Source organism: Orycteropus afer, unplaced genomic scaffold (genome assembly GCF_000298275.1).
Source record: "Orycteropus afer afer isolate SDZICR_OR568_19922 unplaced genomic scaffold, OryAfe1.0 scaffold00160, whole genome shotgun sequence".
In the NCBI taxonomy this organism is placed as follows: Eukaryota; Metazoa; Chordata; class Mammalia; order Tubulidentata; family Orycteropodidae; genus Orycteropus; species Orycteropus afer.
Window position 1 is genome coordinate 1,335,525 of NW_006921747.1, and position 15,021 is coordinate 1,350,545.

Genomic DNA, 15,021 nt, shown 5'->3' on the forward strand with positions numbered 1-15,021 from the left:
ACATTCTACTTTCTGAGCCATGATGTCTTTTTCTAGTGATTGGTCTTTCCTGATAATGGGTTTACAAAATTAATAGTTACAAAATAATAATATTTTTAAAGGTTTGGAAAAATGAAATATTTATATGCATGTTACCATAAAACTGTAACTGAAAATCATCAGTGGGTCTTTTCCATTTTTAACAATACATATTTCTAAAATATGGTTGCCATTAGCTTTCAGATAATGTAAAGCCTTTTTAACTTATTATAAACATTTGAATACTGCTCTATGGATCCCAGAATTATTTTAATATATATAGTATTCCATTGATTGGTTGTACAATAATTTAATTGCCTATTCAACTGAAAATAAGAAAATTTCAGATTGTTTTTCTTTGTAAATAATATTTCAGTAAACAACTTTGGGCCTATAAATTTTCCTCCACATAGATTATTTATGAGATCAAAGTATTTGTCAATAATTTTGTTTTAAAGAAAAACAACAGATGCCAATCCTTTATTTTAAAAACGTTTATTATACAAATACTATAAACAGATATGGGAGGTGAGGGAAGAGCTGGGGATGAGACAGAGCACCAGACTCCAGATAAGGGGAGGCAGACAGGCCACACACCTAGATGCAGGAGGCCAGGGAAAAGCTGAGGATGATGGAGCTGCGGGGTCCAGGTGGGGAGAGGGGGAAAGGCCACACACCCAAGAGGAAGGAAGTGGGGGAAAGCCAAAGATGATAGAGCCGCAGGATCCAGGTAAGGGGAGGGTGGAGAGGTTTTGAACAGCTAAGGAAGACAAACCTGTCTGTCAGTTTGTCATACTGTGGTGGCTTGCATGTTGCTATGAGGCTTGAGGCTGTATCACCAGTGTCTCTAATGCCAGCAGGGTTGCACATGGTGCACACGTTTCAATGCAGCTTACAGACTGAGACAGACTAAGAAGAAGGAAGAGGCAATCCACTTCTCAAAGAATTGGCTGGGGAAAACCTTATGAATAGCTGAGAAATACTGTCTGATACATTACTGGGCAAATTTATGAATAGTCCTGAAACATTGTCCTATACAGTGCAGGAAGACCAGCCCCTTAAGTCAGAAGGCACTCAAAATGTGAGTGGGAAAGAGCTGTAGCATCAGTGTAGACCCAACCTTAATGATATGAATAAAGTAAAGCTTTTGGGACCTCTATTTGCTGACATGGCATGACTCAATTTGAGGGGAGACAACTGAAAACATCCATTAATAATTGGAACATGGAATGTATGAAATATGAATCTAGGAAAATTGGAAGTTGTCAAGAAAGAAATGGACACATAAAGATTGATAATCCTAGGCATTAGTGAGCTAAAATGGACAGGTTTTGGCCATTTTGAATCAGACAACTATATGATCTTCTATGCCAGCATTGACATTTTGAAGATGAATGGCATGGCATTCATCATCACAAGGGATGTTTCAAGATCTGTCCTGAAGTACAATGCTATCAGTGATAAGACAATATCCATATGCCTACAAGGAAGACTAGTTAATACTACGATAATTCAAATTTATACACCAACTACCAAAGCCAAAGATGAAGAAATTGAAGATTTTTATCAACTTCTGCAGCCTGAAATTGACTGAACATGCAATCAGGATGTGTTATTATTATTGTGACTGGAATGCAAAAGTTAGAAACAAAAAAGAATCACTGGTATTTGGAAAATTTGGCCTTGGTGACAGAAATAACACTGGAGACTATATGATAGAATTTTGCAAGACCAACAACTTATTCATTGCAAATACCTTTCTTCAACAACATAAACAGCAGCCATACACATGACTTCGCCAGAAGGAGTACACAGGAATCAGATTGACTACATCCATGGCAAGAGGCAATGGAAAAGCTCAATATCTTTAGCCAAAACAAAGCCAGGAAATGATTGTGGAACAGACCATCAACTGCTCATATGCAAGTTCAACTTGAAGTTAAAGGCAATTTAAAACAAGTCTCCAAGAGTCAAAAATATGATCTTGAATATATCCCTCCTCAATTTAGAGAACATCTAAAGAATAGATTTGATGCATTGAACACCAATGATTGAAAACCAGAAGAATTATGGGATGACATCGAGAACATCATCCATGAAGAAAGCAAGAGGTCATTAAAAGGACAAGAAAAGAAGAAAAAAACAAAAAGGATGGCAGAAGAGACTCTGAAACTTGCCCCTGAGTGGCGAGTAGCTAAAACAAATGGAAGAAATGACAAGATAAAAGAGCCGAACAGAAGATTTCAAAGAGCAACTCAAGCAGACAAAGCCAACTACTATAATGAAATGTGCAAAGACGTGGAGTTAGAAAACCAAAAGTGAAGAACACGCTCAGCATTTCTCAAGCTGAAAGAACTCAGGAAAAAATTTAAGCCTTGAGTTGCAATATTGAAAGATTCTATGGGCAAAATACTGAATGATGCAGGAAGCATCAAAAGAAGATGAAGGAATACACAGAGTCATTGCACCAAGAAGACCTAGTTGATCTTCATCCATTTCAGGAGATAGCATATGATCAAGAACCAATGGTACTGAAGGAAGAAGTTGAAGTTGCACTGAAGGAATTGGTGAAGAACAGGGATCCAGGAGTTGACAGAATACCTACTGAGATGTTTCAACAAATGGATGTCACACTGCAGGCACTCACTTGGTTATGCCAAGAGATTTGGAAGACAGCAACCTGGCCAACTGACTGGAAGAGATCCATATTTGTACCCGTTCCAAAGAAAGGTGATCCCACAGAATGTGGAAATTATCAAACAGTATCATTAATATCACATGCAAGTAAGATCTTACTGAAGATAATTAAAAAATGATTGCAGCAATATATTGACAGAGAACTTCCAGAAGTGCAGGTTGGATTCAGAAGGGGACGTGGAATGAGGGATATCATATGCTGATATCAGATGGCTGAAAGCAAAAAATACCAGAAAGATGTTTACTTATGTTTTATTGACTATGCAAAAGCATTTGATTGTGTGGATCATAACAAATTGTGGGTAACTTTGAGAAGAATGGGAATTCCAGAACACTTCATTGTACTCACGAGGAACCAGTGCATAGACCAGGAGGTTGTCATTCACACAGAACAAGGGGACACTGTATGGTTTAAAATCAAGAAGGGAGTGTGTCAGGGTTGTATCTTTTCACCCTACTTATTCAATCTATATGTTGAGCAAATTATCCAAGAAGCTCGACTATATGAAGAAGAATATGGCATCAGGATTGGAGGAGGAATCATTAACAACCTGCGATATGCTGATGACACAACTTTGCTTGCTGAGAGTGAAGAGAATTTGAAGCACTTACTGATGAAGAATACAGTCTGCAGTATGGATTATATCTCAATATAAAGAAAACAAAAATTCTCACAACTGGACCTATCAGCAGCTTCACAATAAACAGAGAAAAGATTGAAGTTGTCAAAGACTTCACAATGCTTGGTTCTACAATAGATGCCAATGGAAGCAGCAGTCAGAACATCAGACGATGTATAGCTCTTGGCAAATTGGCTGCAAAGGATCTCTTTCAAGAGCAAAGATGTCTCCCTGAGGACTAAGGTGTGCCTGACACAAGCCATGGTATTTTCAATCACCTCATATGCATGTGAAAGCTGGACAATGAATAAGGAAGACCAAACAAAAGTTGATGCTTTTGACTTGTGGTGTTGGCGAAGAATCCTGAAAGTACCATGGACTTCTAAAAGATCTAACAAATCTGTCCTGGAGGAAGTGTAGTGGGAATTCTCCTTGGAGGCAAGAATGGGCAGACTTTGTCTTACCTACTTCGGTCATGGTGTCAGAATGGACCATTCCCTGGAGAAGGATGTTATGCTTGGTAAGGTGGACAATCAATGAAGGAGGAGAAGACCCTAAATGAGATGGATTGACACAGTGGCTGTGGCTATAGGCTCAAGTATAACAAGGATTGTGGAGTTGGTGCAGGACCAGGCAGTGTTTTGTTCTGCTTTGCATAGGGTCACTATGAGTCAGAAATGACTTGATGACACCCAGCAACAATAACAACATAAACAGAAGAATGATAATAAGAAAAAGTGGCTATAATCCCTCCACACAAATAAGTCAATTTGCTTCATTTTTCATTCCCCCTTCAAGTCTTGGTTTATATGCATCCATCATTTTTATGTACTTAACATTGCATTTGCCATAGTAGAATCAAATCTTCATAAACCTTTTTAAAGGCAGAATAATGTTCCACAAAGTTGACATAATCTTGATCTAGTTAGCTTTCCCTTTTATCTGTTTTAGTAGGAATTCTAATTTTTCACATCTTTAAATTCTACTGAAACATATATTACTGTTTGCTAACAGCTTTTTCCTATTTAAATATCATTACTTTGGATGAATTTAGAGAAAAAAGATTACTGGCCCAAAGGGTATGAACATTCTTACCACTGTTTAAAAATACTTTACTTTATGAAAGAATATACCCATGGGCACTACACCACTGACATGCATTTGTCTCATTCCTTTTTAGGAGGAACAGGTAGGAAATATCATACCAGGGAAAGAATTATACTAGAAGTTCAAATTCAGTTTTGTGATTTGCTAGTTGAATTACCCTAGGCAGAAGTTTTTTTTTTTTTTTTTTTTAGCACTATTTCTATGTAAAAATGCTAATACCTATCTTTCAGGGTCCTTTTCAAGATTAAACATGAAATATAAAACACAGCCTTATCATCCAGTCCTCAGTATTGTCATGATGTATTTATTTAATAAAAATAATAGGTAAAAAAGATAATTATACTTTTTTTGGTGGGAGGGTAAGGGATGAGCAAGTTTAACCACGTTTATTTGATAGATTTAATCACGTTTGTTTTAGTAGAATCTAAGGTTGAAGTTTTTAACATTTTACCATTTCTGAAATCAAATATCTGAATTTAAGTAACTTAAAGTCAAAGCAACTATTTAATGTGGCAGTATTCCTTTGTTTTCCCTGTTGTTATTGTTGTGCCTTGGGTTGCTTTTGACTTATAGTTAGTGACTGTGTACAACATAACTAAATACTGCTTGGTCCTATACAATCCTCACAGTTGTTGCTGTTTGGGAGCCTATTGTTGCAGCCACTATGTCAATCCATCTCATTGAGGGTCTTCTTCTTTATCACTGACCCTCTAGTTTACTACGTTGTCCACCTCCAGAGATTGATCCCTCCTGATAACATGTCCAAAGTACATGAGATGAAGCCTTACCATCCACTCTTCTAAGGAGCATTCTGGCTGTACTTCTTCCAAGATGGATTGCTTGTTCTTCTGGTGGTCCATGTGTTATAGTCAATATCATAATTCAAAGGCATCAATTTTTCTTCAATCTTCTTTATTCATTGTTAACCTTTCACATACATATGACATGACTAAAAATATCATGGCTTGGGTCAGGTTCACCTTAGTCCTCAAGGTAACATCTTTGCTTTTTAACACTTTAAAAGGATCTTTTGCAGCACATTTGCCCAATGCAATATGTTATTCAATTTCTTGACTGGTGCTTACATGGGCATTGATTGTGAATCCAAGAAAACGAAATCCTTGACAACTTCATTTTTTTTTTTCCATTTATCATGATGTCGCTCGTTAGTCCAATTGTGAGGATTTTTGTTTTCTTTTATGTTGAGGTGCAATCCATACTTCTGATCTTAATCGTTAAGTACGTCAAGTCCTCTTCACTTGTAGCAAGCAGGGTTGTGTCATCTGTATATTGCAGGTTGTTAAAGAATCTTCCTCCAATCCTGATGCCTGTTCTTTTTCGTATAGTCCAGTTTGTTGGATTGTTTGCTCAGTATACTGACTGAATTAAGAATGGTGAAAGGATACAACTCTGATACACACTTTCCCTTGTTTTTAAAACACACAGTATCCCCTTTCCTGTTTGATTAACAGCCTCTTGGTCTCTGTACATGTTTTGCATGAGCACAATTAAGAGCTCTGGAATTCCCATTATTCTCAATGTTATCCATAATTTCTTATGGTCCACATAGCCAAATGACTTGGCCTAGTCAATAAATTGTATTATGTATATTAATTCTCTGTGACATCTCTCAGTGTCTCCAAGTGGAGATAGCATGTGCATTTTTGCTTGTGTGAATTATGTGCTAATTATCTCTTGTTCATTTATTTATTAGTGTCTTGGTGGTTTGCTTATTAATTTGTATGGGCTTCCCAAAACATGTAATTTTTAACTACTTCTCCTATTTACTGTTTGTGTTTTCTATTTTTAAAAAAATTATTGTGTATGTGAGTGTATGTTTATGGCAAGGTGTGGCAGAGGAAAGAACTTAGAGAACTGCATGTTTGCATTTGGCAGCCTTTTTCCTCTGTCAGTTCCTTTATCATTCTCCCACAGAGCATAGTTCCCTTATTTAACTTTCTGTTTTTTTTTTTTCTCCTTATCTCTTTCACTGCTTTTCTGTACTGTGTTGCAGTTGACATTTTTAGATGCCTGTCTACCCAACTTGACTCTAAAATAATTCAAGGGCAAGGAACATGTGTTATTTATTTACAAGAGATTAAGCATTCAATAGATGCTAAATGAACAAATATATTTAACTTTGGTCCAGTGGAGTTAATTTAAGATATGACTCTGAAGCCCACCACCCTACCAAAAAAAATTGCTGACCAGTTTTCCTAATAGCAATCAAATAACCATTATCTTTTCCATTGGTTTGTAATGTCATTGCAGGTACCTAGTTCTGTGGGAACCTATTATAGCTTATTTATTATCTCATGGCTGTTTCTTTGTCAAGACTGTTCAGTTGTGAGCTGTGGAAGTTGCAGAGAGCACCATCTTGTTCTTAGTGTATGATTTTGAGTTCTTAAGGTTAAATAGTAGAATGAATTGATATCAACGTGATAAGGCACATTATTATATTCACTTTTATCTATTTCTGGGTTTTCTGTTCAATTCAACCATCTGTATTTGGGTACTTGGTACTCGGCTAGGCTGTGATCATAAAATAATGAAGAAGATACCTTTGTTCTTGAGCCTGTATTTTAGTGGGCCAAGCAGAATTATTACTAGGCCACTTTATAGCCACCCTATAGGAAAAGTTTAGAACAGCTCCAGAGGTTTTTTCATGGAAGCAGACTGTCACATCTTTCTCCTGCAGAGTGGCTGGGTTCAAACTGCTGACCTCTGCGTAGCAGCCACATGCTTTAACCACTGCACCATCAGGGTCACTTAGTATAACATAAGCTGTGATAGAGGTATGTTCAGTGTGCCCTGAGAGTTTAGGGGGGCAAATCTTCCAGGAGGCAGGGAACATTGGATTCAAATCTTGGAGGGTGAGCAGGGGTAAGTCAGACGAAGAGAAGGGTGTTTTCCAGGTAGGGAAACATGTCTAAATGCAGTTGATCTGTACTTCCCTCTCTGAAGCAAGATGCTTTACTATTGCTCTTTTATGATTTTAAACAAGGTTAAGTTTGCATTATTTTAACGCCTCTTGTAGAGAATATCCCTTACTTTTTTTTTCTCTTTTATTTTGCCTGAAAAATCTTTGAATTACTTTATTTACTTTCTAGAAAATTTCTGTTGATATTTTGATTGGCATTTTATTAAATGTATTAATTTGAAGGAAAAGAAAATATTTAACCCATTTTACTTTGTCTAACTAAGAATTTGTCTCTCTGTTTTATATTTATCTCAAAATATTATGCTTTTTTTAATCATAGATTACAGTAGATATATTACATTTTTCTTTAAATTTAAATTTATGAATGCTTGTAAATAGGCATGTACATTACATATATAACATGTATGTGATGTATTATTTATATCAGAAAAGGTATATCTTCAGTAGAATTTTTTAAACAAAAACTAGTTCACTTTTGCTTGTTATATTTTAATTGTACATTTTATTGTATGATTTCTATTTTTTTAAGAAAATAAGTTTATATTATGTATTTTTTATTGTATATGTGTATGTTAAAAGTATTTATGTCTTTAGGGACTTTTGGTAGTTTTGTCCATTTTAGATTTAGTATTTCATCTTGTTTTATTACTGATTTTTATTTGTTCATTGTTCTGGAAACAAGCTGAATGCTTCATTTATTATTTCTCTATTGATTGATAAGTTTAATTATTTTGTTGTGGTATAAGGATGGTTTGGCCAAATTACATAATTTACAGTGTTTTTAAATTGTTGTTGTTGTCATGTGCCATCGAGTCGGCCCCGACTTGTAGCGACCCCTCCTTGGGTTTCCAAGGCAGTATCACTATGGAAGTAGATTACCCCATCTTAAATTACTAGTCTTTAAATAGGCCAGGTTCTATTCTCAAATCACCATTTAGAGAAGTGTTGTTCAAATCTTAAACTTCTGGGATTTTATGTTAATATAAAATGTGTAACCTATTTCTGATTTCAGACTCTATAATCTGAAAAGTATATATATATATTTTTAACATTTTCATTTTGAGATTATACTAATTTAGTATACATTAACATGTGGAGTCAAAGACAGGTTTCTTTTATTGCCTGCTATATGTAGATATGTGTGTGTATATGTGTGTGTTCATTTTTTTTATGCTTTGCCAATTTGATAAATATAATATAGAGTGGTTACAATTTTATCAGTATAATTACATTTGCCAATTTTCTTAAGTTTCATAATTCAAGAGGTTTTTTCTTTCTTTTTTTTTTTATTGGCTTCTTACCATAAGGTTTTCATCACACATAATCAGTAGGATGAGCATTTTATGCTGATACATAACCCACCAGCCCACTGCCATCAAGTCAATGCTGACTCACAGCAACCCCTATTGAGTGTTCAAGGTAGAATATCTTTATGGAAGTAGATTTCCTGGTCTTCATTCCTCAGAGTGGCTGGTGGGTTTGAACGACCAACCTTCTGGTTAGCAGTCAAATGCCTTAGGCACTGCACCACCAGAGCTCCTTCCTACTGATACAAAGTTCATTTGAATTTCCTCTAGTACTTTTTCCTCTAAAGTCTACTTTAAAATAGTGATTTTTCTTTTATTCTGGTGTTACAGATTTATTTTTGCTCAATATTTTTCTTTTTCAAATATGACTACTGACTTAGTCTCTTAATAGATTGAGAAATTATTTAATATTATATTATTATATCTTGCTTTTACATCTTTTATCAACTTTGCTGCTTAAAAATGTCTGTCAAATCCAAACCCACTGCCATTGAGTCAATTCCAACTCATAGCCACCTTCAGTGGGTTTCCAAGGTGGTAAATCTTTATGGAGGTAGATTGCCCAGTCTTACTTCCATGGAGTGGCTGGTGTGTTTGAACCACCAGCCTTCTCGTTAGCAGTCAGATTCCTTAGGCACTGTGCTACCAGAGGTCTTTTTAAAAATGTCTAGTTCCTGTTAAAACACACTATAATTTCAAAGACTCTATTCTCATCTTTTAAATACGTGTTTTAAATTTTAACCAGAATCATCTTGAGATATCTCACAGTGTTCTATAATTATATTTAGTTACTTGTGCCACTGAATCTCAAAGGCAGATCTGCTGTCCATTAATAGGCCATAAGGATCTTTCTTAGAGCTCTAAATTGATCCTTGGCTACAAATGTTTGGTATTACTGAGGGTTATTAAAATTTGGCACTCATAAAGTAAAATTAGCCTATCACCAGACTTATTTGGAGATGCTGAAGTGCCTAAGGCAGTTGACTGCTAACCAGAAAGCTGATAGTTCAAACCCACCAGCCACTCCTTGGAAGAAAGGGTAGACAATCTACTTCCATAGGATACTGCCTCAGAAACCCAAGGAGGAGTCGCTATGAGTAGGGTCCGACTTGACGACACATAACAGCAACAATTCATACATATTTCTTACAAATTTTTCTAAAATATGTTTAATTCACTCACCTTCACTTCTGACCTCAGTCCCCAATACTGCACCTTGAATTCTTGTTTTGGATAAAATGGGCCTGTGTTCACCAGTGGGCTGAAGAATCTTACATGTTTTCTAAAGTGGTCTTTAGAAATCTTACATGTTTTCTAAAGTGGGAGTTCTGGTAGCATAGTGCCTAAGGCACTTTACTGCTAACCAGGAGGCTGGCAGTTCAAACCCACCAGCCACTCCTTGGAAGGAAGATGGGGCACTCTACTTCCGTAGTGATATTGCTTCAGAAACCCAAGGGGAGGGGTCGTTATGAGTCAGGTCCGACTCAACGGCATACAACAACAACAACAAAGTGGTCAAGATAGAAAAAAATCTAAAAGTTGCTTTCATATAACTGTTATTCATTTTTAAATTTCCTTCTACAGAAGAAAAGGAATGGAGTGTGCTTTAGGTTCCTAGTATTTCATATGCTTTTTAATTCTGTATCATTAATGATGTCAATTAATTTGCTTTCTCAATAACAGCTTTTCTCTCTCATTATCATTAATGCTTATCTTCTTAGCTAAACTTTAAAATGTTTTCATAACCTCGTCATGTCTCAAGTAGTGATTTTTTTCTGATTTCATTCTCTTTGATTTGGAGTCTTATTTACCTATGTAAATTTTTTTTCCAAAAATATTACAGGTAATGAAATTATTACATTTTTGGAAATAAATTGTACCCTGTCAGGGAATAAAACTTATATCAAAATTTTCGTCAAAGCCTTAAGAATTCTACAAAATAGCTTCAGAGTCATTTCGGTCAGGGCTAAATTTGAGAAGATGTAACTACAATGAAAAAATACAGTTAGGTGTGGACACTGGTTCTGCCACACATCAGATATATGGAATTTGACTTAGATTTTCTAGATAAGGAAATTATCTATCTAACCCACAGCTTTATTGTAAGGATCCATATAGATATGTGATTATTTCTTGATAAATTATAAAAAATGAATATAAGCATTCTAAGTTTTGAGATAGACAGGCAAAGAGAGAAATCACAGTTCAATGTAGGATTATAAGAGATATTAAAGCAAATTAATGAGAGAACCAAGGAGGAATGATGAAGGCCATAGAGAAAAAGTGATACAGGAATGAGATCTTGAAGAATAATTTACTGTGATGAAGTGATGCTAGATGGAAGGACATTCAAGGTAGATGGAATAGCACATGTAAAATCTCACATTGTAGAAGGCCAGGGGAGATAAAATGTATAAAATGAAGGATTGTGATGAATATATCAGAGTGGTTTTGCCATTATGCTTGCCATCTCAATTTCCCCTTCTATCATACATTGTCTCACCCATGGCCCCATCTAGGGAGGCAGGGCCTACGGTATTCTTTGGAAGAGGATGAACACTGATTGGACCATGGATGGATACCTGATTCAAAAGGTGACTCAACCATAGGCTAAGCAAGAGGTCGCCTGGTTAAAAAGTTTTACTTAATAGGGACCAATCAGACTGGCTTCATCAAAATTTAGAGAGGGAATCAGTAAATTGTAGCAAGAGAAGCCCTTGCAGGTCATTAGGAGAGCGGTAGAGGGTGGTTTTTCCCTAGACCTGCTCCAAATCCTGGTGACTCTCCACTTGCTGGATGCATGTCACTTTCTGATAAACCCTCTTTTCTTAAGGCAGCCTCTGTGAATCTCTTCCTGAGAGCCAAAATGTTAAGTCACTGACCTAGGAATTAAAGGGAAGAGAATTTAATCTGAAGTTTTATTTCTGAGGTAGAGTCAATAAGAGTGACTGATGGAACAGCTGTGAGAGAGGAATTCCCTAAAGAAGTGGACAAGGGTACTTTCCTTCTTACCAATCATTATTTTTATTAATATATTTTACAAGACTGCAGTTGAAATAATATTAAATACAAATCTTTTTATACAGAAAGTGTAATAAAGTTAAAATAGTTCCTTGTAATTCATAGCATTATTGCAATGCTTACAAAATTTTTGCATAGAGTGTGCAAGGATTGATGTTACTCAAAACAAAACAAACAAAAAAACTCATCTTACATCACACCCAAACCAGGAGAAAACTAAACAAAATAAAAAAAAAAAAACAAGAACCATCCATAGGCTAAACTCTATTCCTTTATGGGAATGAGGCTCCTTTTTCAATGGGACTTCTATGACCTCATTTTTTCTATTGAAAGCACCAGAGTCTCCAAAAGTGCATCGAGTCAGAAGGACAGATGTCCTCCACCTTTTCCTTCTACAGTGTGACCTCCTTGAGAGGTATATTTCTGCTTCTTTGGGGCCTTATATGTGAAGGAAGTGGGAAGATGTTAACTATGGGGAAACTCCATTCCCACTGCTCCACAAAATTGCAGGCTGAAAATTAAGTTAATTTTCTTTCTGACTCTTATGATGTTACTTCCATGAGACATTTTAAAGGTAGTTCTGGCTTGCCATTTGGATGCATATACTGTCAAAAAGAAAATCCCTAACTAACTTCAAAATAGGCTCTTGAAGTGTTTTTATTATTATTATTATTATTATTATTATTTTTAAAGCTCATCCCTTGACTAAAGTTCATGGGGAGGTTGAGTCAGACTAGTGTGCACAGGACCCTGACTAGCACTGGGCTGAGTCTGTTGGTAGCAGTGAGTAGTTACATGCTTCTGAAAGAACACATGAAAGCAGGATGAATCCCGGTCTCTTTGCTGCTGTGGCTTAGGTCTGGGTTGGGGAGCTTGACAGCAGGACCTTACCAAGGGCACACTGGTTTATAACCTGTTTGGATGATCCCTGGGTGAGTTAACACTTCAAAATGATTTTATGTCTTTTAACTTGTATAGATCAAACCCTGATTCCTTTGCTCAGAAGATAAAAGTGCTCCAATGCCATCTTATTGTGGGGAACTTATGATGCACTTATCTGTTCCTTTCCCAGTTGGAATGCTGCCAATGTCTTTGCTGAATCTAGAATTCCAGTATAAAATGTGCAAGGTCATATTAAAAGGTGCCACTGTTTAAATAAGAATTAGCAAATGGGTCTCATTTCCAACTCAGATCAATTGGTAGTGACACCTGCGTGCTTTGGGGAGGAGATTTTTGCACATGGAGAGGGGTATGGCCTGTTAGTGATGGCTGACAAGGTATGGAGTCCAAACTAGTATCCAAGCCAAAGTGGCCAGCCTGGAAACTGAATGCATAATGCTAATTGAGCCCTTGCTATTCTTCTTGTAGGAAAAGAGGAGGGCACATGATAGGGATTCAACACCCTTGTATTTGACTCTTTCCTTGAATTTGGCCACAAGTGAGGGTAGGGAAGAATGATAACCAACTGTGGTCAAAAATACTGCCTAAAAGAAAACAACATTTGTCTTTTGAAATGAGGAGCAAGGAAAGGAGATGCCTGTGTGTGGAAATGCGGACTTCTTATAGCCACACCCATAGATCCTTATTAAAATTTTCTCCTAAATATGACAATGGCAACCCAGTTTATCTTCAAATTTGTAGACAGAAGCCTGACTCCACAAGAATCACACACAGTGCAAATTAATTTTTTCTTTCCTGGTTATATTATATAGACAGACCTTTTATATAAAATTTCACTCCAGGTACTTTACTACTAGATGCTATCAGAGGTAAGAGATTCCAGAAAGCAGGGAGATAAAAGTTCCATGGCCTCATTCATTCAAAATGATCTAGTCTAAAAGCTGGTAGGAGCCACTTTCCAACAGCTTGAAAGCTACTTTGCTATGTTAGTGACCAGGGATACTCCATAGGATCCTGGCCTGGACTCAGATCCTCATTCCAGTATGCACTGCCATTTCTAGCTGTGGCTTTGAGCTGGCTACTTGGCATCCTATGCATCAGTTTTTGCCATTGCAAACTAGAACAATTATAGCCTCTAACTCCAAGAATTGCTTTGAAGATGAAATAAGAGGTATGAAACATTTAGCACAGTGCCTAGCACGTAGTATGTGTTCAATGGATATTAGCTTTTCAACAATAATAATTATTATTATAAGAGGATAGAATTGCAACCAACTCTTTTCTTGTCTTAAAACAGGCTTTTGGTCCAAAAAACCTCTTTAATTTTATGCAAAATTTTGTGAGTGTGATTCCTGTAGGGGAGATGTTCTATAGTTTTGCTCAGATTCTCAAAGGGATCCATGAAACCCCTCAAATAATAGAATCCCATGAATTCGATGAATGTGAGGGCTAATAGAAACACCAATGCCATCTGTGGCAACAAATATCATCATCCTGTCCTTGGACAATCCCTTGACATAGTGCTCCAACATAGTCTAGTGAAGCAGCTTGGAGTTTCTCACTTTATGGAACATGAGCTATCTCTGATTTCTTTGAAATAACCTAACTGTGGAAGTAGATTGTGAAGATGTTTGAAGAAGAGGGACTGCTAGACAAATCTAGGAGTGGAAAGTAGATTTTAGGTAAAATAGATTTTTCCTTTTCTCTTCTCCCAAAGAGACATCCTTATCTTTGTTTCACTTAGCTTAGTTGAGTTAATGCTCATAGATGAAGCATAATCCCCCTCACTTGCTAGTGAGAGAGTTTACATGCCTGTGAGGTATCTGGAACACTACCCTGGCTTCCAATTTTCACAGATGGATTTGGACTCTACATATTCTTGTCTGTAATAAATTTTCCTTTGTTCTTTTCCAATTGCAAACCTCACGGAAGTGAGTATTGATACTGTTGCTTGCTGGGCTGAAGTTGAGGACTAGTGTTAACATTGTTGTTAGTATGGTCGAGCTTTTTATTGACAAATTCAATAACATTACTAATATTGTGTTATGACATCACACTTCCTATTGCATCCAGGGCTCACGTTCTTGATTTGCTCTCTTTTTCCTCAAGGGAAGATGCTAATTTCCTACTCTGTCAATATTTATAAAAGAAAGGGAAGCAAAAACAAAGAAGACAGCGTGTGTGAGCATGGGTCACCCCAAAGTGGGTATTTTCTTCTACATTTGTGCTCTAACAATACTCATAAGCTAAGACCTCCCACAAATAATTATTTTCCCTTTGCCGTTCAGACCTGCCCTGAGAAATCTCAAGGACTTCATTATGAGGAGAGCTTTTAAGAACCATAGAAATCACATTACTTTTGGAAGTGCTAATGCCATTGGTGTGTAGTGCAGGCTGGAGCAGCAGGCTT